Raw genomic sequence first — 25,324 nt, 5'->3', positions numbered from 1 at the left:
TATTTACCTACTTTAATTGTTAAAATTATTGTAGGCAATTTTAATGAGCGCTGTGCATACAACTTTTTAACGAAATGGACCTGCTAATGTCAACAAGAAATGGAATAGGCTGCGTAAAGTGAGATGACTGAGTACTGTTGTGCCCTAACTGGTTGAAGTATATTACCAGCATGTAAGCATTAGAGGATGTATGATATAACTTTGATGTTGAAAGAATACTCTATGTGTACAGGGTGTCTAGCGAAGGAATCCCTGATTTCAAAATTAAATAGACCGAAAAATGTGATCGATAGGCGAGCGCAACAAACGGTATGGGTATTATGAAAGGTGTAACAATTTTACACAAACGTTTCGAAATAGTTTGAAACCTGCTAACAAATGACGCTGTGATCACAATACGTAGTGCCTGTAAGTGCTGCGCCGCAGCTCAGAGCTACCGGTTCACCATCGAAACGTGAATGTAGGTTCAAATCGGACATCCCACTGGACAACGTGTTTTTCTGGTGCTGGTTCAAATGGTTCAAATGGCTTTGAGTACTATGGGACTTAAAATGTGAGGTCATCAGTCCCCTAGAACTTAGAACTACTTAAACCTAACTAACCTAAGATCATCACACACACCAATGTCCGAGGCAGGACTCGAACCTGCGACCGTAGCGGTCGCGCGGTTCCAGACTGAAGCGCCTAGAACCGCTGGGCCACAGAGGCCGGCTCTGGTGCTGGAATACTACAGTTTAGAACACAGTCGTGCCGTAACGAGGCCCAGTTTTAATGTACCATAAGAACCCGATGACAAAACCATTCGCAGGCACTTAGCCAAATTCCAACGGACAGAAAGCGTTGCTTATAATATAGAGGGGAATGTTGGCTCGAGGCCAGTTGTAGTCACTCCTGAAATGTCGCCACCGTTTCTGGAATTATTCAGCAAATCCGAGAAAATCCGTCCGAAGAACTGCAGCAAAGACTGATTTGCAGCTTTCCAACATGCAGAAAATACTGAGACAGAGCCTACACGTTTCCAGTCAAAATTCAAAGCCAATAGGCCATACCTGTACGAGCTATGCGGCAGAGGGCTGACTTTGCGAACCAGATTCTCTCAGTGATTGATAATGAAGGAATTAATGTTGACTGCATATGTTTCGCAGATGATGCACACTTCCTCCTGAACGGAGTCGTGAATAAAAAGAACTGGCGAGTCTGTGTTTCCGAAAATCACAATTTGTGTGAAGGGAAACCACTACATTCTCTCAAAGTTTCTGTTTGGGCTGCGGTATGCATCAGATGCAATATAGGCCCTTTTTTCATGAGAAATCACTAGTGAACGTTACGTTGCAGTTTCGGAATAGTTTTTCGTCACACAGCTGTAACTGGAGGGCCGGCCACGGTGGCCGTGCGGTTCTGGGCGCTCTAGTCCGGAGCCGCGCTGCTGCTACGGTCGCAGGTTCGAATCCTGCCTCGGGCATGGGTGTGTGTGATGTCCTTAGGTTAGTTAGGTTTATGTAGTTCTAAGTTCTAGGGGACTGATGACCACAGCAGTTGAGTCCCATAGTGCTCAGAGCCATTTGAACCATTTATAACTGGAGGATCGATCGGGCACAGAGAGGTTCATTCGAGATGGGGCGATCACATCGCACCTTCTTGGTGTGTGCTTCGGGAAGGAAGCCATTGCGATGGATTGCTGCTAATTTACTGGGGCAGGGATAGATTGGCCTCCATACTCACCACTTTTAGTGGGGCACATTGAAAGACGCTGTCTGCCGGAACCATCCCACCACGATGGACGAGCTTCAATCGACGATCTGTGTGTCATCTAAAGCCATTTCCGTTGCTACACTGCAGGATGTGATGGCAAACTTCGTTGTTTGGTGTCGTCACCTCCATACTGCGAGCGATGGATATTTCGAAAAGACTGTGATGTGATGGCATAGACTCTCTGCAGAGGACGATTTTAATTATGTACGCTGATACTGTAAGAGCTTGCACAGCATACAACGCCATCCGTCAGGACTTCTCCATCTATTTACAAACTTATGTATAACTTTTGTATAAAATTCTAACAGTTTTCGCAATAAACATATCATTTGCTGCACTCTTCTGTCAACCTTTGTTTTCGAAATATTTAATTTTGAAATCAGAGACTCCTTCGCTGAACACCGTGTATTAGACGTGGACCAGCTAAGATCAGTAAATAATGCAAATAACGAATAAGGTCTTATCTGTTTTCAGTGGAGACCGCAAATCTGCCAGAGTAAAATACTCCCTATTAGGTATTTGGTTTCGTTTTGTCCTCACGTTGAAGGAGAAGGTAAGTGATCTGTGTCATGTCTTGTTTTTATGAGAGCTAATTGCCTAAAAACTTATATTTTTTACTCTTTGTATTAACGACTTAATTAGGAACGTAAATCCTGGCTGTTCTTTATATTTAAAATTAAATTTGGAGCAGAAATATTCTAGTTAGAATGCAGAAGTTCCAGATGAATTATCGTCGCAACTTTTTGAGAAAAGTTACTGTTCTAAGATGTTGACTATTATAGTACATAGCGAGTAGGATTGAACCTGAAATTTCCGTAATTGTTTACCAGTTACAAAAACAAAAACAAAATAAAATAAAATAAAAAGTGAAACTGTACTTAAAAATATTAATCTGTGTGTTTTCATGGCAGAAACTTTTTCTCAAAATTTACAAGTGGAAATAAAAAATACGAATGCATTTTGAGAAATATAGTTCCTCATCTTGTCACTGTGAAGTGATTAAGCTGCAATTTTTCTCTGTTTTGACATATTTCACGTTGAACTGGCAAGCAGACAGGAAAACAATCAAGCGTCTTACCATACTGCACTTTACTGAAAGCGAAGCTGAATGGAAATGAATAACTTTTCCATAAAGCTGACAAAGCCCGCTTGCGAGAACGGATACAAACAAAGCTTTATTTGATGCTCTTGTCTACGATATACGATGCTCTTTGGTGGTGTGCAGTCAGTAGAAACTGAGCACTGAATACTGTGTACTGTACGTTGGCCACATCATGCCGTCATTGTTTCGTGACATCATTATTACGTTATTTGTTTAAATTTTTGCGCTGTGGATAAAACAGTAGTATTGAATTTATTTGCTCTATTTCCACACATTTATTTATTGGTAACAGCAATGGTGGGAAACCGCTGCTTCTGCCGACGCAAATCGACAGAACCAGAGAATGGAAAAATACTTTTTCTAAATATCACAAAGGCCTCCCTATAGTTACCATGGCAGTAGGTGGCTCTTTGTGTATTCAAAAATATCGAGTCACGTATTATAGTGTACATTTATCATATATTTTATATTTATGGGACTGTCCTGCCAGTCAGTCCGTTGAATTAGTACAAATTCCAAACAATTTTCAGTTACAAATTATATGCGTGAGTATGTGTCATTAGTTATGGATTGCTCAGATTTCTAAAACCATTTTGTTTATTTTGATGTAGTTACAATTGGAAACTATAGCAACAGAAGCTAAAATGTGGAAATTTGATATGTGCGAACAATATTACGGTTTTCTTAAGCATAAACGAAATCTAAACATAGTACAGAAGAAAGTAAAATCTGAAGAACGTTATTCCTAAAAATATTTTATGTTAGATTAATTGCTAATTTGATGCGTGCCATAGCTACAAATTCAATGTTTTTCGGGGCAGTTTCACTTTGGCTTACTATGAAGCCACTTCGCAATACCGGCGCAGCGTAATTTATTACAAAGGAGGCTCAGCTACTAGATGAAGTGCGGTACTAAACCGAAAAAGGCGGCTGTCCATTCTTTTCCTATAATAAAAGAATTAGCAGCATCAAAGTTGTGACACTGATGCCAACAATCGAAATGCCATTGCACTTACTTCTTCAAAGTCTCAAGCAAAGCATTATTAAGATGTCTATGAAATGCGTGTACGAATCCACATTACTGGACGCGTGGTTCAAAAATGGTTCAAATGGCTCTGAGCATTATGGGACTTAACTGCTGAGGTCATTAGTCCCCTAGAACTTAGAACTAGTTAAACCTAACTAACCTAAGGACATCACAAACATCCATGCCCGAGGCAGGATTCGAACCTGCGACCGTAGCGGTCTTGCGGTTCCAGACTGCAGCGCCTTTAACCGCACGGCCACTTCGGCCGGCTGGACGCGTGACTTCAGGAGAAATTGTACACGTATGATGAAGACATCAGTTCCATCCGGTGTACCTTAACGTTCACATGGATTTTATACTCTATGGTGTAGTGTAGAGAAAAACTTTTAATTGCAACTGTGTTCCTTACAATATTACATCATATCATTCGTAACACACACCCCTGGTTATAACTGTAAATGAAATAAGAATCCAGTTAAATGATAACTTATTCATTCATTGGTAAACAGGAGGATATTTATTAATATAGTATAGTACGAAATTACGTAATTTGTTCTTACAGAGATCGAGACGACGGCCGAACATGATGGCAGTAACGAAATGGAAAGAGCAACATCGATGTTCGTGATTCGGCTACTGAACTGATGTTAGGATAAGTTGGAACTTAGAATAATACTTACGCAAAAACATATACGTTTGCTCAGAAATGTTTGCGGTATTTGCTCTAAAATAAGGCCTGATGGCCCCAATCTGGCCATCATAATTTCCTAAATAAATAAAACTGATAACTATTACAAACCTTGCGACATTCCCTACAGTTAATATGAATTCGTATGATAAAAAGCACACTGACGGAAGAAAAATCGCAATGCCAAAGAAATGTTAATTTCGAATAATGAAATTTTGGGAATACCTAAGTCTAGGTAACATATTTAAGTGATTAAATACCAGATTTTTGCATGCAAGCATGAAGACGTGCATGAATTGTGTTATACAGGCGCCGGATGTCAGTTTGTGGGATGGAGTTCCATATCTGTAGCAACTGATTGGTCAATACAGGGACTGTTCATACTGTTTGTGGATGACGCTGGTGTTTTCGTCCGATGATGTCCCATATGTGCTCGATTCGTACAGATCTGGTGACCGAGCAGGCCATGGTAACATGTCGACACTCTGGAGAGAATAATGTGCTACAGCTGCGATATATGGACGAGCGGTATCCTATTGGACAACATCCCCTTGAAAGTTGTTCATGAATACCACCAAAACAGGCCGAGTCACCAGACCGACGTACAAATTTGAAATCAGAGTGGGTTGGAAAAGCACGAGAGTGCTTCTGCTGTCATACGAAATCGCACCCCCAGACGGTAACTCCAGGTGTAGTTCCAGTGTCTTAGGACGCAGACACATTGATTGCAGGCCCTCAAGTACGCTCCTTCTAACCAACACACTGCCATCACTGGCACCGAGGCAGAACCAGCTTACATCAGAAAACACAACAGACATCCACCCTGTCTCCCAAAGATCTCGCCTGACCCCAATGACGACGCGTATGGCGATGGTATGGGGTCGGTATAATACACGCTTTAGGACGTTTGGCTCGGAGCTGTCCTTAAAGTAACCGATTTATAACAGTTCGTTATGTCACTGTGCTGTCGTCAGCTACTGCTCAAATTGCTGCTGCAGATACAGTACGATGCGCCTTACGCCGAACATGATAGTCGTTCCTCTCGGTAGCCATGCAACCATGCGGAGCACGGTCTTCTTTTACCTGTAAATTCTCGTCAACACCGCTGGCAGCAATCATATAGAGTGGCTACATTCCAGCCAAGTCTTTCTGCAATATCACAGAGGGAACATCCAGCATCTCCTAGCCCTATTACACGACCTCGTTCAAATTCAGCGTAGTGTTGACAAAAGGGTCTTTTTCGCCTTACATGCAGTCTTGACTAACATTAACTAACCAAGTCTATCTAAAGGTAACTAACGGTCACGATCGTTACAGCGTGTATTTAAAGCAAACCTGATTTACGTCCTCATAGCGACACTACTAGCGACACTGTTACGTAATGGTGTGAAATTTGAATAGACATCATATCTCTCAGATGTACCTTTAGAAACACGCCTACCGACTTCCTTTTTTTGTGTTGCGATTTTTTTCCGTTAGTAACGTAACAAGACTGATGTGTGAGCAAAGAGGCATTTTTACACAAATAAAAGTTTCTCATGTTCACTAAATCAAGAAAAAAAAATCAAATGGCTCTGAGCACTATGGGACTTAAGTTCTGAGGTCATCAGGCCCCTAGAACTTAGAACTACTTAAACTAAATAACCTAAGGACATCACACACATCCATGTCCGAGGCAGGATTCGAACCTGTGACCGTAATGGTCGCGCGGTTCCAGACTGTAGCGCCAAGAACCACTTGGCCACTCCGGTTGGCATGAAATCAAGAGTCATTCATTAAGACAGCCTGGGAGTTTCCTTTACATTTCACACATCTTATGCCACGAGCACCTCATGACATATTTTAGCACACCAATTGCTAAAGAACTGGTGTAGGAATTTTTATAGTGGCTGTGTCCATATGTTTAGACAGTATCGTGGTGGAATTATATGTAAAGTAGTACGGTCTGTAGAGAGACTAATGGTCATTTTGTCACACCGAGTGGCGTCTTATTTCTCCCTGAGTTACTGCCATAATGAGTTGCTGACTTGTCTTGGTCAGTGGCAGAAGCAGCGCTTATCAATACTAGTACTGCTTTAGCATCTTTGGTGTGCCCACTGTATTTCTGTGTGGTGGTGTGTGTGTGGCAGTCAGTCAGTTGGGACAGAACAGTGAGGAAGTCTCCGTGATGCGCGGTCAGCCCTGGACCGCTGGTGGCGTGCACGCGTGGTCAGATTGGGAGGCACTAGCTGCGAAAGCTACAAAGTTCGTTGCCCACCAAACCTGGGCACTGAAGTTTAGTGATCAGTTAACCTGTTATGAAACCTCAACTGCTGTGACATCTCTTCGTTCATCGCCAGTTGCTGCTTCCTGGGCCGTTCCGTTTAGTGGCAATGTATGGTGTGTTGCAGTCGGGGAAATTCTGCAGCCATCTTACTGTATGGTCTTTAACTATTAAATTAGTTACTACTTATCAGTGAAGTGCATCAGCAGTATTTTCTGCCTTGTGGCCATTAACGCTCCAGTTACCTGTCCCGGTCGTTAGTGTAGTTTTCCAGCAGTGTGTTTTTCCTCACCGTGTTGATGCTGTCCGGCAGGGTGTGCAGCCTTTAATTGTTGGTTCATATTTTTTTCTTAGAGTGGTTATTGTGCCTTGGCTGTTGTTAGGCGCCAGTTTTGAAGGTGTAGTGCTGCTGGTATCTTCGACCTCGGCTGATACTTTTCGTTGTCATGCCATTGGTCAGGCAGAAGGGAATTGATTAGGTTGTTGGTCGGTCCTTCAGCCATTCGGGTTGCCATCCAATTATTTAACTTGGCTACGTGTCTCACCTCCCCTTAGGTTAGAGCTACCTCCTCCGGCCGACCCTTGGAACACTTCTGAGCACCACTTTCTCGTTAGTTTTAGATTGTGATTTTCATTTTAGTCTGAAGTACTGTGCGAGGCCTCCAGTCGTCTATTAAGTTTGTCTTAATTTTAAAATAAGGCCTTCAGCTGACTCGAATTAAAATTTTAAGATTGATTTGTTTAAAAACTAAATTTTGAAAGTTTGTTCTATCTGAAATTCTGTTGTTCGGGCCTTAAGTCCTGAGTTGTTCAGTGTCCAGTGTGTGGCCTTCAGCCGAGCTCTTATGTGAAATATTCTTTTAAGTAAGGCCTTCAGGCGTGTGTATTCTTTAAAGCAATTTTTTATAACTTGTGTTCAGGCCTTGAGCCGTTCTTGTTTTTGGTGTGGTTTTGGACCTTCAGCACAGGAGGTATCTCAAGTTTTCTTAACTAGGCCTTCAGCAATATTGTTTTATTTTGATCCTTTTAAGGCAATGTATAATTAAGTGGTTCTTAGGAAAATAAAAGTTTGTGTGTTTTGTGCAACTGACAGTAACTGATTATGACCCCCTCCACAACCATAACCTGATCTGCTCTATCCTGCGAAACCAGATTTAAACTATATATTTATTAATGTAAATAGTTTTTTACGAGTTTTCTCTGTCGTGGAGCATTTGATTATAGAGAAGAATAGGAATATATTACAGCTACTAATTTAAATATTTGAAAGAAAATAGTGAATGAGTCGAACTTCCATAGCTCAGTCAGTAGAGCACTTGCTCGCGAAAGGAAAAGGTCCCGACGTCAAGTCTCGGTCCGGCACCCAGTTTTAATCTGCCAGGATGTTTACTGTCTGGGCACGCTCCGCTGCAGTATGAAAGCGTTATACTGAACATGTTACCGGTTTTAAATTAATGTTCGCAAAGTATTTCCTTTACACAGTGAACATGTTAAGTGTTTCAGGAAAAGAAATATGGCTTTATATATAACTCACTTTCTTCGCAAGTGACATAAACTACAAGCCCTATGTAACTGCCAACATAATGCTACGTTCACTTCGAATAAACCTTGGACCATGCCCGAGTTAAATGCAGCAGATGAAATTCTAACTACAACAGTGTTACGAAGTGACAAAAAAATTATTTGTACATGAAGGATTTGATGTGGAGGTCATCCACAACTGATTTAACACATTTGGAAAGTAAGAATCCGCTTCCGTTGTAATACAAATTTATTCGTTTAATGGGGAGACCTGTTTCAGATCATTAGAGCCCCATCCTCAGGTACTAACAATTAATTAAAACCAATCATACTTGCATAGCGGTCGGCCAGTCAGTATGGAACGTCATGATTACTCCGTCCCACGTGAAAGGGAGCTACGAGGAGCCTGCGGAGCGCTTCACAGTGGTCAACAAGCCGGAAGTTGCTTGTTGGCCTCGTGATTCGCTTGAGCTCTAACGCTCTGAAACAGATCATGCAGTTAAGCGAACAAACTTTTGTTACAACCTGCTTTATGAGTATTTGGATGCAAATTGACACCACTGTAACTGAAATCTCTACAGCGTTCCCAGTGTAGCTCCTCTTTTGTACTTTTACTTGTTCCCTAAAAATGATTACACTGAGACTTTTACGAAGTTAACAAAACCATCATAATTTTTCCACATGGGGGTAGGCAAGTCTGTCTAAACGAAAATAAATCCACAGACGTGGAAACAGCTTTGGGTGTGCCCCATGGTTCTGTTATAGCACCCTTACTGTACAAGACATACATTGCAAGTTCCATGTCGCTGTTAACAAATGCCGGCCGGAGTGGCCGTGCGGTTCTAGGCGCTACAGTCCGGAACCACGAGACCGCTACGGTCGCAGGTTCGAATCCTGCCTCGGGCATGGATGTGTGTGATGTCCTTAGGTTAGTTAGGTTTAAGTAGTTCTAAGTTCTAGGGGACTAATGACCTCAGAAGTTGAAACCCATAGTGCTCAGAGTCATTTGAACCATTTGTTAACAAATGGTTCAAATGGCTCTGAGCGCTATGGGACTTAACATCTGAGGTCATCAATCCCCTAGAACTTGGAACTATTTAAACCTAACGACATCACACACATCCATGCCCGAGGCAGGATTTGAACCTGCGAGCGTAGCGGTCACGCGGCTCCAGACTGAAGCCCCTAGAACCGCTCGGCCACATCGGCCGGCCGCTGTTGACAGATGGTGCTCTTACATGTAAGGAAGTCGCAATGTCAGAAAATGGCAGGAAAAACTAGGAAGACCAGCTGAGGATCAAGGTTCGGTGCTCGGGCTGGCACTTGAAAGCCAATATAAAAATGTAAAGTATGGACCAAAATAGATGGAAAAATCCATTTGACTCCGATTACCCAATTGATTCATTGCTGGAAACAGCAGCGGCCTCAAAGTGCCTACGTATTTTTGCACGGAACGGCCTGAAGCGGAACGGCGACATAAAACGCGGGTGCCAGCGGAGAAAATATAATTTACCTACGAACGAGGTAACTAACAAAATTTTTTTTCAACTCTTACATCAATGTTATCGGCGGTATGAGACCGTACAAAACAAGACTGATAGAGGAGACAGACATGATCCGAAGCAGAGTAGCGCGTCCCATCACGGGATCACTTAGTAAACGTGAGAGCGTGACGGGGATGCTCATGCAATTATAGTGACAGGAGCTGGAAGAGAAGTAGTGTTGTTTGTCACGTAAAACTTTCCAGGAGCGTATGCTGCGTATCATGTCACTATAAGCTTTCTAAAGACAAGTTAGATAATTTTAAAAGAACGTACATCCAAAAAAGTTCTTCCACAGTCAGATAAAAACGTAGTTCTAAATCGCTCTCAGTGACATTCCAGGGGCTACTTACCTATCTTCGAATGCTGCTGGATGGAAAATGCCACTGTGTGTGATTTAAACTGAAAGTATTCTACGAGTGTTGGCATCACTGATATCTGCTTTCTAGAGAAATAGTACGGTCAAGGCAAGTGATAAAACTACGTAACAAATGGTTTTTATTTCGGTTGCAGGGGAAAATTAAAATTAACAGTCAAGATCTGTTACAGGATGTGTAAACGTCAATGAAAATCTGCTCGTTATTCTGACATCATATAGTCAAAACACACTGCACCCGTTTACACAGAATCTGTAGGGAAATGATTGTAATACTCGTTGTTTCTTCCTCATTTCCTAACATCAGCTGCTATAACAGTTGTACGAATCCTAACCTTGATCTCTAGGTTCTGTTTTACAAAATATTGTAGCAAACAGATCCAGCATAGCACAGCACAAGTGTAGCACAGATCACTTATCACTACGAATGAGAAATTTGCATTAACTTAAGGAAAAATTTGTTTGAAACTTAACATTGATACAAACTCCAAAATGTACCACGTAACAGCTTCAGAACTGAGTTTCATATAACTATTTGTACACTTTCATTCATGCCACATATTCGAGGCACCGAGGACGGTTAAATGCAAATAAAACGCATTGCGTTGCTCTAAAACGAAATGCCACTCAAATAGTTGCAAAGATAGGGACACGAAAACACGTCTGACTGCTGTCATACATACTATGCGAAGCTCAGTCATTATAAAATTCGTCATTAAAATAAACGGAAACTTAAATAAGAGGATAGCCATACATATGGTAAATGAAGTTATATCCCACTTAATAAGTGTGATTCCCTTGAAAGAGGTGCAACGTGCATTTATTAGTTAGTGCCTGCCTTAGTACGTCGGGAAGGCACGTTCCGTACAAATGTAATTAATTATGAATACGTTTTAGTTACAAAAGTGGTATCTGCACTTGATACAAACATCACTAATCAAAATGGTTCAAATGGCTCTGAGCACTGTGGGACTCAACTGCTGAGGTCATTAGTCCCCTAGAACTTAGAACTAGTTAAACCTAACTAACCTAAGGACATCACAAACATCCATGCCCGAGGCAGGATTCGAACCTGCGACCGTAGCGGTCTTGCGGTTCCAGACTGCAGCGCCTTTAACCGCACGGCCACTTCGGCCGGCCATCACTAATCAAACGTCCTGATATCTGTGTGATAGTATAAATGAATATAAATGTGGATATAGGAACACTGTTGTAGATCCTCTGTTATGATTGTTTCTGAAGAAATGACTCCATAAAAATCACCGTTTCATATCAGAAATTCCTTGTAGCAAGTTTGTTCGTATGGTGAAGTTGTAGTCATCTCATATGCACAGGCACACATTATCATTAGTAAAAATCTCTATGAGAGGAACTAGAATTTGCAACTATTGTCAAGGTTGTTGACTTCATTCAAGAATTTGTTAAAGCTGAACTATAATTCGTATGAATTATGACTATATCATATGACTGATGATGAAAAGTGGATACACAATTACTTGCAGAAGAATTTCGAAGTGGGTTGGCGATCGTGAAAATTTACGACACTAATGTGAAAATCGTTTTGTCGCTGTGGAAAATAAAAACACGGTTGTTTTTGGGAGAGGGGCACAGAAGACATCTCAACTAAATATTTGGAAACGCATAAAAACTAAGATGCTCTCATTAGGCAACGCTATTGGACACATTATACAAAAAGGAGAAGGAGGCACGTCTGAGATGAGAACATTGTGCCTGTTCAGACGTGACCTGATGTCAGGAGATCGAGCTCCAGCCTGATCTTCCAATTTCGACTCGTGAGTTATTTCTGTTTCCTGATCTCATCTAGTGATCTGGACACAAGGAATTTTTTCCAGATGAACAGATTATCTGGGCAGAAAAAATATTACGCAGAGCGAGGAATACATAGGAGAACAGAAATACTGTAGTCTCGGTGGATGAAATGAACTGAAATGAAGCAAATTTGTGACAGGTTACAGCTCTTGAAGACCCTAATTATTCTTGTCAGGCAAAATGGAGAATTCGTGTCGATAGGTAAGAGAGAGACTGTTGTGCATAACGTACCAGATGTGGCGTCTGGCTGTGGAGTGTTGTGCGTTGTGGAATTTCCGGCGCCTGTTATTAGGCTGCGAGGCAGCAGCTTGTTTTATACCGTTGAAGATGCTGAGTCACGGTCGCCGCTGACTCAGACAAAATGACGCAACAAGATAAACCGAAGTAGCGAACTATATTCACCGGCTCCACGAACCTTAGATTGCAACAACTACTGTATTATTTCGATTGTAAAGAAACAACGATTATTTTGTTAAACGTTCACTCCGTTGTTTGAAGGTCATTTGGCGAAAGAATAGTTACTTAACAAACCTGCCAAAACTACACAACAGGCGTTTATTCTTCCGCCAATTTAGAGCTGCATGATTCAGGTGCAAACTCAAATCCCTTGTTATCTTTGTGGCGCCAAGAAATGTTGCAACCGCTACGTCAAGAGATAAACTGAAACTTGTCTGCTATCTCCGCCTACTTATTTCATAAGCGAACAAATGCGCCACTCGCAAGTCTTCCGTTTCCTTCCCAAGTGTATTATTTTTGTCAGGCTGCCACGGAGATCTAATGAGATGGCTCTGCAGACTAACGCCGTGCGTTGCTATGTAGCCGGCGATGCCGTTTTAGATGCTCCGAGAGATTGCCAGACTGCTGTTTACGATTGCTTATCCCTCTTCATTTTTGTCGTATATACGCAACCGTTGTTTTAAATGGAAAATATTACAATGCTTTCGCGAATAACACGACAGCAGGAAGGCATTTTTAGACACTTCTTTGGTGTTAAACGCATTTTTGACATTTCGTGTCGTTAATGAATTTTGGTTTACATATTTCTAATAACGAAGAAGAGAGTGTGTGATATGCAGACACTGCTTTCGTAATCCAGCATTTTCCTTAATATGGACTGACGAAACTGATGTTTGATATACGCCCTCTTCCCGAAATTTTTAAAAGCGTATTTTGCAGTGTTCTGTTGGTTTCCAATCTTTCCTTCACATCATCCTAGCCACCTTTTTGAGTTGGACTGACAGAAAGTCTAAAGTCAAACGGCAGATATAAAAGCGCTATAATACAAGTGAACAGAGCAACAAAAATTCATTTATACAAAAGAAATTAGAGCTTGAACGAGTTCGCTTACGAATGGAATGTGATTCCTTTATACTTTAGACCAGGGCTTCCCAACGTGTGGTCCGAGGACCCCTTAGGGGTCCGCCGGCTCTTTCTAGGGGGTCCGCTGCCACCTTTCACCAAATCGTGTAAAATAATGAGTAAAATTATTGAATAAAAATGCGAAAATCAAATTCATCACAATTTTTTTTTTTCGTTTGAAAGACATGGGTACTTTTACTTCAGGTCGTATTCCCAAGCAGCCTTTGCGGTTCCTTAGTGAGAACGCATACACAGTTTAGTGCCGGAGAATGCGGCTTCTCTGATCGACTGTTTCGCAATAATACGGGGGTCGTTTGTGCGCCAGCTCACTGCACTAGATGCGCTGAAACCTGTTACGCATGCGCGGAGCGAGCTTTGTCGACCAATAACACCGCTCGCTGGCACGTATGCGGCCCCAGGAATCATTAAATGTTAAACTTGCTTTGTCAGTGCACTACCTATTTCATAAGTCGATTTTTGACCTTCAAGTTGTTTTCACTCATCTCTAAACCAAAGACTATTGATACAACGGGTGGGGGTGGGGGTGGAGGGGGGGTGGGGAGGGGAGGGGGAGGGTGCGTCATTGGGAACATGGCACTTGCATTAAGAAGCTTTCAGTTGCCATGGGTTTCGCTCTGAAATTTAAAGTTACTTTGCTCTCTACTGAGTAGGGGTCTGCCATGGATTTTCGACTGAAGAAGGGGTCCGCCAGCTGAAAAGGTTGGGAAGCCCTGCTTTAGACTATTATCAGATTCATTAGCGCAGCCATAAATGATGCAAGCTGGCATTTTTTATCAAAAAACTTCCATTTTTATCAAAACACTTCTACCAGGAGCTAATGTTTGGGGCAGCTAACACAGCGAATATCAACTTCAAGTTTGTGACGTCAAGACAACTCCCCATTTTATACGCACATGCAGTTTGCTCCACCTAGCTCACATACGACAAAATGGCTCTGAGCACTATGGGACTCAACTTCTGAGGTCATCAGTCCCCTAGAACTTAGAACTACTTAAACCTAACTAACCTAAGGACATCACACACATCCATGCCCGAGGCAGGATTCGAACCTGCGAACGTAGCAGTCTCGCGGTTCCAGACTGCAGCGCCTAGAACTGCACGGCCACTTCGGCCGGCTCACATGCGACATTATCTGTGTGTGAAATCATCATGGGGCTCAAGGACTTTGACCTGCGCAAGCCAGCCAGTGACCTTAATGCGAATTTCAGTTAGAGAGTACATGTCCTGCTGGAAGAAACACCATTCTGTCTGGTTTCAGTTTTGCCACCAAACAGTCGGTAACCTCCGATGCTGCAATAACATAAATGAGATTGCTACGTGCTCCTAGCTTACACTGCATATTCCATGTGTACTTCACCTACGTTCCTTTAAGCGCATATTACTTTTGAATCACTTTTATTGCAGAGAAATCTCTCGTGTTGTATGTTTATTTAAATACTAATGGTACTTATTATTCCTTCCTGGTACGTTCAGAAGCATGGACGCACGTGGACGTAGACATCTGTAAGCACACATACAAATCAGTCCCGCTCTCACTTGAGTATTAGTAAGCAGGTTATGCTGATCACGTTCTTATGGTAAAATTAGGAGTTCAGTGGATTTTTCGACCACTTTTGAGATGGTTGCGGTTGTCCATTCCGGGCAACCTATCACGAAAGCAAAGTACTCGAGTATTATATCGCCATTATTAAAATTACCAGCACTTGTCTTTTGCACTACATTAAAATTTCTGTTTGATCATGAATCCGAGTGGCTTTACTTCAGACCCAGCAATGGTTTTCACATGACTCGTTGTCCCATCTAACGGATCCTTTGCAAAGAGTAGTGCATATGCTTTGCACCAGCATGCACTATGCTTTATTTTACATAGTGTTTTCAGGTCCACATTATGTACTGCTGTTGTAGTTCGGCTGGCAGTCACAGTTCAGATCAGTCGTCGTCTATAAGATGAGAATCGTTGCACAAAAAAAAAAAAATCATTATCCATGCAGAATTCCAAGCTAAGATTAATCAGTCACTTTTCTTCAGAAGCACGTGTATGAAACTTACGTTACGCTTGCGAAATTTTAGGCATGTGTCAATATATCTTCTGCATCAGAGTTATCAAAGAGTTATGACTGAAAATTGGAAACGAATCAGCTTACAAATTGTTGCAGAATTTCTCTTGGGCTTTTATGTAACGTTTGAGAAACAATGGTTGCTTTCGAACTGAACACCAACAAGATCCATGTGCCGCAGTTTTAATGCCAGCCTGTTATTACACCTGTGTCTCACTGTAACGCGGTTTTTTGATGATTTACTTTACTGTTCCACTTAGTTTTGTGTGTTTAACTATTATTTACATGTGGTTTTTGTAAACCTCAGTCTTACAGCAATAGTTGTTACATTTCTCAGTTATCATGTTACAACTTGAAAGAATCCAAGTGGTCACTGCAGACGCTGATGGCTTCCTGTATTTTAGGGACCCTGTATAAGGGACTCCTTATCTGTTTCAAACGTAACCTTAATGTAAGAAACGGGAGTGTACAGGCCCGCTGAAAAGCAGAACGATATTGTTATGAAATGCGTGCCGTTATGGAAACGGCACCATTTCAATGGTAGCGGCGTAGCATTTGAATTTCGTAGTTGTAATGTCAAGCAACGCTGCTGGGACATACAGGGGGCGGGGCTGTCCCTGCACCGACCGAGGCGGAAAGATAAGCGCCGAGTTCTGGGACCTTGCCCGTGGTGAATTTGGGTGAGGTGACAAATGTCAAGGGGCTACTCCTAATATTGTGCCAAACGCCTTCTGCCCAGCGTGGTTCAGAAACTCGACGCGGTATCGAATCAATAAGTTGCTGGAAGTCACCTACAGAAATAATGAGCCATGCTGTCTCTATAGCCGTACACAACTGCGCATGTGTTGCTGGTACGGATTTTGTGCACGAACTGACCTCTGGATTACGTCGCATAAATTCTCGGCGTGATTCCCGTCGAGCGATATGCGTGGCCGAATCATTCGCTCGAATTGTTCAGAATGTTCTTCAAACCAATCGCGAACAATTGTGGGCCAGTGATATCGCACATTGTCACCCATAAAAATTCCGTCGTTGTTTGGGATCATGAAGTCCATGCATGGCTGTAGATGGTCTCAAAGTAGCCGAACATAAACATTTCCAGTCAAAGATCGGTTCAATTTCACCAGAGGACCGAGTCCATTCCATGTAAAAACAGCCCACACCACAGCGCACGCCATTATGTAGCCACCACCAGCTTGCACAGTACATTATTGACAACTTGGGCCCACGGCTTCATGGGGCGTGCGCCACACTTGAACTCATAAGACCAGTCCACGGTATTACAGTCGTATAGGACACAACTGAAGACATAAATTCTGAAAATGAGTCCGTGATCATATTTTTGGCACTTTATTGTACAGCTTCGTCTTAATCATACAAACTTTTACACTTAAGTATTACCGGTTTCGGCTACTGCCATCTTCAGGTTATAAAATATTTGGATGTAGTATCAAACTAAACATGTACGCACATAGTAAGTGTTCATTATGTACCTACATGTTTAGTTTGACGTTGGTACTACATCAGAATATTTTATGATCTGAAGATGGCAGTAGCCGAAACCGGTGATAGTTAAGTGTAAAAGTTTGTATGATCAAGATGGACCTGTAAAATAAAGTCCAACCGATATGGTCACGAGCCCAGGAGAGGCTCTGCAGGCGTTGTCGTGGTGTAATCCAAGGTATTCGCGTCGGTCTTATACTCTACGCAAAAGCCGCTTCTCTCGGTCATTAAGTGAAGACCTTCGGCCACTGCGTTGTCGGTGGTGAGAGGTAATGCCTGAAATCTGATAGTCTAGGCATACTCTGGACACTATTCATCTGAGTACTGAACTGCGTAACGATTTACAAAATTGGAATGTCTCATGCGTCTAGCTCCTACTACCATTCCACGTTCAAAGTCTGTCAATTCCCATAATCACGTCAGAAACTTTTTCAAAGGGATCAAGTGACAGCTCTGCAAGCGCACTGACCTTTTATATCTTATGTCCGGGATACTACCATCATCTGTATACGTACATTTCGCTATCCCATGACTTCTGTCGCCTCAACGTACTTCACGGTCAATGTGGAAGCATTGACGAATGTGTGAAGATTCCACCACAGCACCAGTTGTAGTGTAGCTCCTAGAAACGCTCCGGTTGATGGAGTTATTACGCAGTTCTGTTAAAACGATAACTATTGCCGAGCGCAAACTGAAAATTTGTTAACACTATTCTCAAGACTTTATGTTAATATGTTGTAATTTGAGCAAATGTTTCTTTCTTTGTGGCGCCTGATATTTAGTATGTGTTTTGGAAATATATTCGATATAAATTCTGTGAAACATAGCACACGGAATCTGTCCAACTCTATCTCATCCCTACCTCTCCAAAACCAAACGTTTGCCGTGTCACTAAGGCTTGAGGCAAATGGGTGCATTCCTAGAGCCGGTTTGAGGACTTTTTTTCGCTACGAGCGATGTACGCTTAACACTTGGCGCCCAAAACCCTCCGTTGCCGGTATTAGTTGCCTTTTTTTTGCGTTCTTGGTAAGACCATTTTAAGGTAAATTGCATAATGTTTAACTGAATTATACGAAACGTGAAATGATGCATACAGTACTTAGGGGGCAGATGCAGACGCTCACTTACAATGCGAGGACAAAGCTATACTTTTGTGAAGGCTGTACTGTATGGGGAGCTGGTTAGTCGCGAACTATGTAGTCGACACTTTTTTATTCGTCTTTTTTTTAAAAGATGATTTTACGAAGGCGTTCAGTAAGTAATGCAACACTTTTTACTCGGCCAGTTTCGGTGGAAATAATTCGGAATTTGTCGTGGGGCTTCGAGGAATATTTCCCCTTCGGCTCTTATAGTTTCATGAAGTTACGACATGTGGTCGAGCTATATATAGACTTCAAAATGGCATCTGCAAAGCAGGTGCGTTCCAAGTAGAGAGCTGTCATTGAGTTTTTTTTTTGGCAGAAAACCAGAGCATCGCAGATAATCATACGCGCTTGCAGAATCTCTGCAGAAAGCTGGCAGTGAACAAAAGCTCGGTGAGTGGTTGTGCGAGGTGTCTGCCGTCATCACATCAAGGTCACGCAAACTTGCCCGATCTCCCGTGTTCTCACCGGCTGCACGCAGACGTGACTCCTGCAGTGTTGTAACGTGTGAGCTGTCTCATTCGAGGTGGTCGATGAATCGCAGCCAAACGCCTCGCTGTCCAACTGGACGTTTATGTTGGTAGTTGTGGCACTAGTCTACTAATTGGCGCCATGTCACGGATTCTGCATTCTGTGCTTTCTTAACTGCAGTAAGTGGAGCACACCCTAACTATAGCTTCATTTTGTAACATCGCCTCCTCCGTACCTCACTGTTGGCACCAGACATGATGACAATAACATTCTCCAGGATTCATCAAACTCAAATATACAATTTTTTATAACCAGCAGAGCCGCGCGAAGTGGCCGCGCTGTTAGAGGCGCCATGGTATTAACTGCGCGTCCCCTCTAGCTGGAGGTTCGAGTCCTCCTTCGGGCATGGATGTGTGTTTTGTTATTAGCATGTTAGTTTATGTAGTGTGTAAGTCTAGGGACCGATGACCTCAGCAGTTTGGTCCCTTAGTAATTTACACACATTTCTGCTAGTTAGGGTACGCAAACTTGTGTGCCTGTTCTTCCTCCTATAGCCAGGATCTTGCACCTTCCGACTTCCACTGTTTGGCCCAATGAAGGATGCACTCTGCGGAACGCAGTACGTGGATGATGGAGTGCTGATGCAGCAGGACGTTGGGTCCGACGTCGATCAGTAGACTAGTACCATGCAGTCATACATGCCCTGTCAGTAAGGTGTCGTAAGGCTGTTGCATTGAACGGAGGTTTTGTTGAAGAATATCGCAATAATATGGTTTATTGTAATTCTGATTCGTAGAAACAAATAAATAAAAGCAAGTTATTATCTGAAACATGAATGGTTCATTTATTGAAGAGACAGTTGTACATGTGGGGAGGTTACTACTTACGTTCACAACAATTCTGTTTGCAGTAATAACGTCTTCAAAAGGTTTATCGCTGCTAATAAAAGGCGACGCAACAAAACTTCCATATTCTTTGAGCTGTCTTACCCTTAACCTGTAATTAATTTTCCTTCCTTATGCTTTTCTGATTCGATAATACATGTCCGAAAGTTTCCTTTTTTTCAGACATATTTTGCCTGTGCATTCCACGATGGTAAGAGGACAGACAGCAATGTACTAGCATGGAACAAGAGCACACTACGAGAGCAACTGAACAATGCGCTCTGGAATCAAGTGCCGCCTCTACATTGTTTGGGAATAAGAGGACATAGAATGCTCAGAAATGTTGGATTATTAGAAAAACAGGGGAAAGAGATCAGCATTATCTCAGTGATAACGCCTACAGTTAGAAACTAGTAACAAACACCACTGAAAAGACAATAACGTATTTGTTGCGTTTGACGTTGCCTACTAGACGGTTAGCTTGCATTCCTCGTCACCAGCGGTGTCCGCAGAAATTTGTCCGGGAGGGGAGTGGACGAGGGGATTACGAAAACGACGGCACTGTAGAAGCAGACAGCAATGCTCATCTCCGAACAGCGGCGAAGTCTCGGTATTTTGCTGTGTAAAGCAGATGCGACTTATTAATCAAAATGTCCCGAGGTTCATCCGGCAAGCCTGCGCTGACAATATCTGACGTACATATGAGCAATCTGTTCCTTCCATTTTCTGTCAGCGAATGGAAAACAAATGTAGTTCAACTCTACGGTAGGGATGTAGATGTATGGCGCGTAGCATTCACTTCAACGTAACTCAGGTTAGTTACTAGTGTATAAGATGCAAGGCGACCAAAATGAAAAAGGCTCGTGAAATGTTTATTCGTCTGACAGTTCAATAAGCCTGACAAGAAGTGAGCTAACACATTTAGTGAACTCGAGAACTGTCTTTTTACAAAAGACGTTTGAAAAATTCACTGTTGACTTCGATGAGGTGTTGAGCTCGATTTGCCAAACTGTGAAAGACACGTCGAACCTTAGGTGATTTTGCAGGCCAGGAGATTTCACTGCCTTTCTTGAGTCTCCCTGCCTCGGCGAATACCTCATGAACTAGTGCCAAGAATGAATGCGAAGAACACACTGTTTCAACATCTTCCTGAAAACATCTTTACATCCATCAGTCGACCTGTACATTGACTAAATACCTTTCGGTCCACTTCTATCTTTGTAATCCTCCATACGTAGACATGGAAAAGTCAGCAATAAACTCACTTAATTTTCGTTGTGTAGTTTACCCATTGTGCATTCCATAGACCACGTCAGTACTCGTATTAATTCCACAATGATGAAACTCATTTCACTGAGCATTAATTACAGTTTTTGAGCTGGAAGTTGCATTACTTCAGTACAGGCTGTAGTTATATGTGTGGAGGAGCGGAGAGCTCAGCCACTCACGATTCAAGAAGTTAATAGATCAAGGAAAGTATTTAACCGCGTATCTAAAGAAGAAAACTAATAACAGACCCGCGTGCTTGTGAAAGGCACATTTTTTCGCAGTATAGCGACAAGTACGAGTACTGTAAAGAAGTACAAAGACCGTTTGCAGAAGTAGGTTGCTGATACTGCCGTCTTTGAATTCTAATCAACACCAGCGCCGACTGAAAAGTTTTTATAAGTCAGAGTATTGGATCACTTTTCTATTATTACGTTTGTCTTAAAATTTAGTACGCTGAGAATGTTGCGTATTTAATAAAAACAGCAAAATTTGTCCGTTAAGAGGACAGTGATGAAGCGGCTTAGGGAGCATCCCTATGGAGTGTTATAAGGACCATTACCGTTCACGATACATACGACATGGTTGATAACATGAAAGTAAATCCTCGTGTTAAGACTCTTTACATGCTTTAAATGCAACCACTGCCACACACTATAGAGACGAAGACCTATATGTGAGTAAGCCGAGTCTACGTTAGTTGCTGTGGTTGTGGACTCCAGACCAAAATCACTAGACAACAAATATCAAAGGTGAGGAAGAAACAGGAGTCGACAGGGAAGAGATAAAGGATCCAATAATAGGATCAACGAGAATTTAAAAGAGATTTGGAAGACTTAAGATCAAATAAGACTGAAACAGAAGGGATAGGTAACACTGCATCGGAATTTCTAAAATCATTCGGGGAAGTGGCAACGAAACGACTGTTCATGCTCGTTTATAGAATGTATGAGACGGGCGATATAACAGACATTCGAAAAAACATTACCGCGAAAATCCCGAAGATAGAAAAAGTCGTAAACTGCAAGAATTAGCGGCTTATTAGCACATACATCCCAGTTGCTGACAAGAAAAATATACAGAAGACTGGAAATGAAAATTGAGGCTCTGTTAGATGACGATCACTTTGGCTTTAGGAAAAGTGAAGGCAGCAGAGGGACAGTTCTGACGTTGCGTCAGGTAACGGAAGCAAGACTGAAGAAAAATCAAGATATGTTCATAGGATTTGTCGATCTGGAAAAGCATTCGATAATGTAAAATTGTGTATGATATTCGAAATTCTGAGAAAAATAGGGGTACGATACAGGAAAAGATGGGTAGGTTCAAATGGCTCTGAGCACTATGCGACTTAACTTCCGAGATCATAAGTCGCCTAGAACTTAGAACTACTTAAACCTAACTAACCTAAGGACATCACACACATCCATGCCCGAGGCAGGATTCGAACCTGCGACCGTAGCTGTCGCTGAAAAGATGGGTAGTATACAAGTATGATATATACGAGCACCGAGAGAGAACAGTAAGACTGGGGATGTTCGACAGGATTGTATTCTTCGCATCGGCTCATCAGTCTATACATCGAAGAAGCAATGACAGACATAAAAGAAAGGTTCAAGAATGGAATTAATATTAAAGGTGAAAAGACATCAGTGGTGAGACCCGCTGATGACACTGCTATCCTCAGCGAAATTGAAGAAGAATTACAGGTTCTGCTGAATGGAATGAACAGTCTAATGATTACGGAATATGAATTGTAAGGAAATCAGAAACGACGAAAGTAAAGAGGAGCAGCAGAAATGAGAACAGCGAGAAACCTAACATCATAACTGGCGATGAGGAAGTAGACGAAGTTAAGGAATTCTGCTACCTAGGCAGCAGAAAAACCCATGGCGGACAGAGCAAGGAGGACATAACAATCAGACTAGCACTCGCAGAAAGGTCAATCCTGGCCAACAGAAGTCTGGTAGTATCTAACATAGGTCTTAATTTCAGGAAGTAAGTTCACAGGATGTACACAGCATTTTGTGGCAGTAAAACTTGGACTGTGAGAAAATAGGAACAAAAGAGAATCGAAGCATTTGAGCTGACGGCTCCTTTATGCTCTGGGAAACATCCGAGTGAACATCCAGTGGAGCTCATGCAAGGCACTGATTGCAGACCACATACACCCCTTCATGAAGATCATGTTTCCCGACAGAAGTGGCTTTTTTCAAGAAGATAATGCGTCATGTCACAAGGCCAGGAATGTGATGGAGTGGTTCGAGGAACACAGTGGAGAGTTCCAATTGACGTGCTCCCCTCCTACCCCCCCGCACCCCCACCCCCCAAATCTCTGGGTCTGAATCCAGTCGAACACATCTGGAATGTGATTGAAAGTGACGTCAGAGCTCCTCCACCCCTATGCGGTATTTACGGGAATAAGGTGATTGTATGCCTAGATGTGGTGCCAACTCCCTCCAGCGACCTACCAACGCGTCATTACTTCGATGACACGACTCGTTGCCGCTATTTTCCTCGCCAAACGTAGACATAGCAGCTGTAAGGTTGGTGGTCATAAAGTTCTGGCTGAACCCCTGGATCTATTTCAGCCAAACTTGGTACATATACTACTTAGCATTTACTATCTAGAAAGATGTTTGGAATAAATACACTGACGGCAAAAAATCACAACATCAAGGAGTTGTGAGACATAGTCAAAAGTCGGTAGGCGTGTTTCTACATTAGAAAGGTTATATCTATTAAAATTTCGCGCTGGTGGTATAAGAATGGCGCTAGTAGTGCAGATCAGGTAAGGATGCAAATCAGGATTGTTTTAAATACATGCTGTTGTACGTGGTGAGTTGATATTAGTCGAGAATGCCTTTAGCGCGACGAAGAAGCAGTCATCAACACCTCACTGAGTTTAAACGAGGTCTTACAATAGGGCTACGAGAATATGAATGTTTCTTCTGCGATACTGCATAAAGACTTGACAGGAATGTAGTCAATGTACATGATTGCCGGCAGCCGTTGATACAAAACTGTGCTCGCAAGAAGACGGGGCTCCAGACGGCCACGGGGCATCTGCAGCACCAATTTCAGCAGCAGTTGGCATCATAGTGACACAACGGACAGTTGCAAAACGGGTACTTCAGTGACAGCTCTGTAGCGTGCATTCCACTTGAACCCAAATCACCGCCATTTGCGACTTGTGTCAAGCGAGAGCTCGTTGGCTGGCAGGGTGGAGGTATGTTGCGTTTTCTGGTGAAAGATGGTTCTGCCTCGGTGCCAGTGATGGCTGTGGGTTGGCTAGAAAAATGACAGTAGAGAGGGCCTGCAACCAATCTGTATGCGTGCCACACACACTGCACTTGCACATGGTGTTACGTTCTGGGAAGCGATATCGTATGACAGCAGGAGCACTCTCGCGGTTATCCCACGCACCCTGACTGCAAGTTTGTACGTCTATCTGGTCATTGGCCTTGTTGTGCTGCTGTTCATGAACAACATTCCAGGGGGTGTTCTCCAACAGGATAACGCTCTCCCACGTATAGCTATTATAACCCAAAATGATATGTGTAGTGCCGACGTGTTAATTAGTTTTTCGTGTTGCGACAGTCTACGTAACCGGGCAATTACGGGTGCTGGAAGTTTCTTATATAAAAGATTTAATTGACTTTGTGACTAGTTACTGCTCTAGAAACACGTAATTATTTATGTGGTACAGTTAGGAGAGTTAGTGTCGGTGCATTACATACCAGGTTTGGCGTCTGGCTGCGATGAGCTGGGCGTGGAGCTGTTTGCCGGATGCCTCGGCGTCTATATCGGGATGGGAGGCTACCTCCTGCCTTAATAGCGCTGGAAGTGCTGCGTCACGGTGACTGCAGTTGCCAGCACAATGACGCGATAGGAAGACAGATACTGGTGAATCGTACTGATTCGCTTCACGTTTAGTTCCTACATTGTCTCCCCACTAACTGGATCATTTTAACTGCAAAGAAGGATGTGAGACAGTGGATCATTTAGTCTGCCGTTTATCACTCATCAGGCTTTCAACTTTTTTGATGCTGATTTTATCTATTCAACTACGACACTCACACCATGCAACATTGATCACTTGTTTTAGATTTTGTAATGCATGGCGCTATATAACTTTGCTTCTATACTTACTTTCACTACCAGTTTCACTATTCCTGCAGATTACTATGTACTGGCGTAGCCATTATCTGCAGCTGATTTATATACTAGATGTCGGTTTACAATTAGTAGAACTGACTTTTCTACCTGCAAAGCAGATAATTTTAATGCAGACGCGTTTCAGCTTTTTTCTAAATAGATTTTCAGCGTTCTTTTAAGCAATGCGCATTTTTCATCACATTAAACTAATTATACCTTTTAAAATATTCTGTGTTCATTCTTACGACCTTCCTGCATAGTATAGACCTGTGGTCACATGGAGAAAAACCAGCGAACCTCGTCAGGATATGTGAATGTAAATTTTGAAAAGTACCATAGCACTTTACATACAAATTAAGATGTGAT

At 42.4% G+C, this 25,324-nt stretch overlaps 1 protein-coding gene across 2 annotated transcripts in view; it reads right to left on the bottom strand.

Annotated features, from left to right (window-relative positions):
* LOC126234706 (glutathione S-transferase D5-like) overlaps positions 1-24,594 on the bottom strand; it is a 49,895-nt gene extending 25,301 nt beyond the window's left edge. Inside the window, exon 1 of one of the 2 annotated variants that reach the window (XM_049943451.1) lies at positions 24,541-24,594. The gene's annotated coding sequence lies outside the window, so the exon portion shown is untranslated. Of the gene's footprint in view, positions 1-12,331; positions 12,381-24,540 lie in introns of those variants that run through there. The other variant, XM_049943450.1, reaches the window with a different exon arrangement.
* Positions 24,595-25,324: the final 730 nt, after the last annotated feature.

The sequence above is a fragment of the Schistocerca nitens genome, chromosome 2, assembly GCF_023898315.1.
Source record: "Schistocerca nitens isolate TAMUIC-IGC-003100 chromosome 2, iqSchNite1.1, whole genome shotgun sequence".
In the NCBI taxonomy this organism is placed as follows: Eukaryota; Metazoa; Arthropoda; class Insecta; order Orthoptera; family Acrididae; genus Schistocerca; species Schistocerca nitens.
Note: the sequence above shows the minus strand (reverse complement) of the source record. Positions and strands in the feature narration are given on the sequence as shown.